Here is a 3,668-nt window from a genome sequence, read left to right on the forward strand (position 1 = left end):
GAATTACCGAATAAAGCCACTGTTTGTTAATTAAGCAAGATTAGTGGGTTTTTAAGGAAACAAATGAAGATATCAGTTTAATGACTGATACGCCTGAAGAAGGAGAAAAGGGAGTTGAGGCTGACATAGTAGAGCTTGCTGCCAGATTAGGGAGGTTATCCCTAATGCCTGCACCCACGCCATCATTAGTGGTATCAGAGCCATCAACTGACATTGAATTGAATCTCAGGAGCGGGAGAAGGATGGCTTTTAGAGTTGGAAGAGGACGAGGACGTGGTGGAAGAGGACGGCCTGTTACAAATGTTGAATTAATGGAAACAGTAGAAGAGCTGCGAACTAGATTGGATGCGTTAACTTCAGATAAAAACATAGATGATGGAGATGTCAGTGAACCCGAGGATGAAGCTACAGAGGAGGACGCTATACAGGTTACTCCTGAGATGAGGTTCTTTCAGTCAGTATTGAAATCCACAGCCAGGCCAAAGACCGAGGTACCAGTATACCAAGGAGGACTGAATCCAGAAGAATTGATAGACTGGATCAATTGCATGGAGAAATTCTTTGATTATGAAGAAACAGAAGATGAGAAGAAAGTGAAGTTTGTTGTCACCAAGTTAAAAGGCCATGCAGCGCTCTGGTGGGATGGTGTGCAGACAGAAAGGAAGAGGCTTGGTAAGCAACCAATCAAGAATTGGAGCAGAATGATAACAAAGTTAAGAGGTAAGTTTTTGCCAAGTAATTATCAGCAAACATTGTTTAGACAAATGAAAAATCTTAGACAGAGAGCTTTAACAGTAAAAGAATACACAGAAGAGTTCTATAAAGTGAGCATAAGAGCTGGAGAAGCCCAAGATACAGATGAGAAGGTGGCCAGATATATGAATGGCCTCAGGATGGACATTCAGGATGAGATAAGTCTGCTGTCTCCTAAAACAGTAGAGGAAGCTTATCAGATAGCACTGAAAGCTGAAGAAAAACTCATGAGGAAGCAGTCTGCCAGAGGGAGAGGGACTTTCAGAGGAAAAGGAAGTCAAGGTGGTAGAGGAAGATCTACAACACCTAAAGAAGGAGCTAGTAGTAGCTCAACCCAGCATGCATCCACAGGAGGTGATGCAAGAGGCAGAGGGAGTTTTTCTAGAGGAAGAGGAGGCAGAGGAAGAGGCAGAGAAATAAGATGTTACAGATGTAACAAGTTGGGACATAGAGCTTTTGAGTGCCCAGAGAATGCAGAAACAAAGCAGAGGAATGCAATTGTTGCTCCAGCTGAGGGAGAGATACCAGTGGCAGCAGTAGTAGAAGAAGAAAATACACCAGAAAGAGGAGAATCTCTGGTAGTTAACAAAGTTTTACTTAAGCCAGCAAAGGAGGTGGCTGAACCGCCACAAAGGAAGACTTTATTCAGGACAGTGTGCAAAGTTCAAGGGAAATGTTGCCAGATGATCATTGATAGTGGCAGCACTGATAATTTGGTCTCTACAGAAGTAGTGGAGAAATTGAAGCTGAAGACAATGAAGCATCCAACACCTTATAAAGTGTCATGGTTGCAAAAGGGACATCAACTGTTGGTAAGTGAACAGTGTGAAGTGGAATTTCAAGTGGGCAAGTATAAAGATAAAATTGTTTGTGATGTGATGCCAATGGACGTGTGTCACATATTGCTTGGAAGACCTTGGCAATATGACAGAGGAGCCATACATGATGGGAAAAGAAACACCTACAAGTTTGGAAAGGATGGTGTCAATCATACGTTGTTGCCTCTGCAAGAAGAAGATGTACCGGGACAGAAGACTGATCCAAAAACTTTGTTACTTGGAGGAAAGGAATACCTGAAGCAGATTGAAGAAAATGAGGTAAATTTTGCTGTAATTTGCAAGCCCAAGGTAATAATGACTTCTACTAAAGTTTCTGATTTACCCATTGAAATTCAAGAAATGCTGGAGAAATATTGTGATATTATTCTTGATGATTTGCCTAATGAATTACCGCCAGTTCGAAGAATCAGTCATCATATAGATTTAATTCCTAGAGCAAGCCTACCTAACAAAGCAGCATATAGGACGACTCCTGCAGAAAATGAAGAAGTTAAGAAACAGGTGTAAGAATTGCTTTACAAGGGACTGATCAGAGAAAGCCTGAGTCCTTGCGCAGTGCCAACAATGCTGAGCCCAAAGAAAGATGGAGGCTGGAGAATGTGTACAAATTCGAGAGCCATCAATAAAATTACAATCAGGTACAGATTTCCGTTACCCAAAATTGAAGATTTAATGGATTGCCTGTCTGGAGCAAAATATTTTTCAAAACTAGATCTTAAAAGTGGGTATCATCAGATAAGGATAAGACAGGGGGGTGAGTGGAAAACTGCTTTTAAGACCAATGAAGGACTATATGAATGGACAGTGATGCCTTTTGGGTTTTCAAATGCACCAAGTACATTCATGAGGCTTATGAATGAAGTTTTTAAAGAGTTCATTGGTAAATTTGTAATAGTATATCTGAACAATATATTAGTTTATAGCAGGTCCAAGGAGGAGCAATTGAGGCATTTAAATTATGTCTTACAGAAGCTACAGCAAGAAAAACTATTGCTGAATATGAAGAAGTGTTCATTCATGAAAGAGGAGCTGGTGTACTTGGGATTTTTTATTTCAGCTGAAGGGTTAAAGATGGATCCAAAGAAGATCAAAGCAATTATGGAGTGGCCTTCACCCAAAAGTGTTTTTGAGGTAAGGAGTTTTCATGGTCTTGCCAGTTTTTACAGAAAATTCATTAAGAATTTTAGTAAGATTAATGCACCTATTATTGAGACCATAAGGAAGGATAAACAGCCATTTAAATGGACTGCTGAAGCAGAGAGGAATTTTCAGCTGTTAAAGAAGAAAATAACTTAAAAGCCTGTTTTGGTTCTTCCTGATTTTAACAAAACTTTTCAAGTTAACTGTGATGCCAGCGCAAAAGAAATTGGAGGAGTTTTAAGCCAAGAAGATAGACCGATAGCTTATTTTAGTGAAAAGCTAAATGATGCAAAAAGGAAGTATTCTTCTTATGATAAAGAGTTTTACGCAGTTGTGCAGGCATTAAAGAAATGGAGGCATTATTTAATGTCAAAAGAATTCATTCTTTATACAGATAACCATGCATTACAGTTTATAATGCAGCAGCCAAAGCTCAGTCAGAGACATGCTAAATGGGTAGAATATCTTCAAGGCTTTCATTTTGTGTTGAAGCATATAACTGGACAGTCAAACAAAGTTGCAGATGCCTTAAGTAGAAGAAATGTATTGCTTCAAGAAAGTCAAATCCAAGTGTTGGGTTTTGATTTTCTTAAGGAATTATATGAGACCGATTCAGATTTTAAGGAGGCATTTGAGGCTTGTAAAAATCCTGTCTTGGCAGATAGGAGCAAGTGGCTGGACTATTTCCTACAAGATGGACTGTTATTTAAGAAAAATCAGTTGTGCATACCAAACTGTTCAATGAGAGAGAATTTAATCAAAGAGAAACACAGTGGAGGACTTGCAGGGCATTTTGGTACAGAGAAGACTTTTGAACAGCTCAACAGATTTTATTTCTGGCCGAAAATGAAATCTGAAGTGGAAAAGTATGTAAGAAATTGTAAAGTCTGCCAATATGCAAAAGGAAGGAGCCAGAACACAGGGTTGTATATTCCA

Source organism: Pinus tabuliformis, chromosome Q (assembly GCF_031772625.1).
Source record: "Pinus tabuliformis cultivar Carrire ecotype Pingquan chromosome Q, CPIR1, whole genome shotgun sequence".
In the NCBI taxonomy this organism is placed as follows: domain Eukaryota; kingdom Viridiplantae; phylum Streptophyta; class Pinopsida; order Pinales; family Pinaceae; genus Pinus; species Pinus tabuliformis.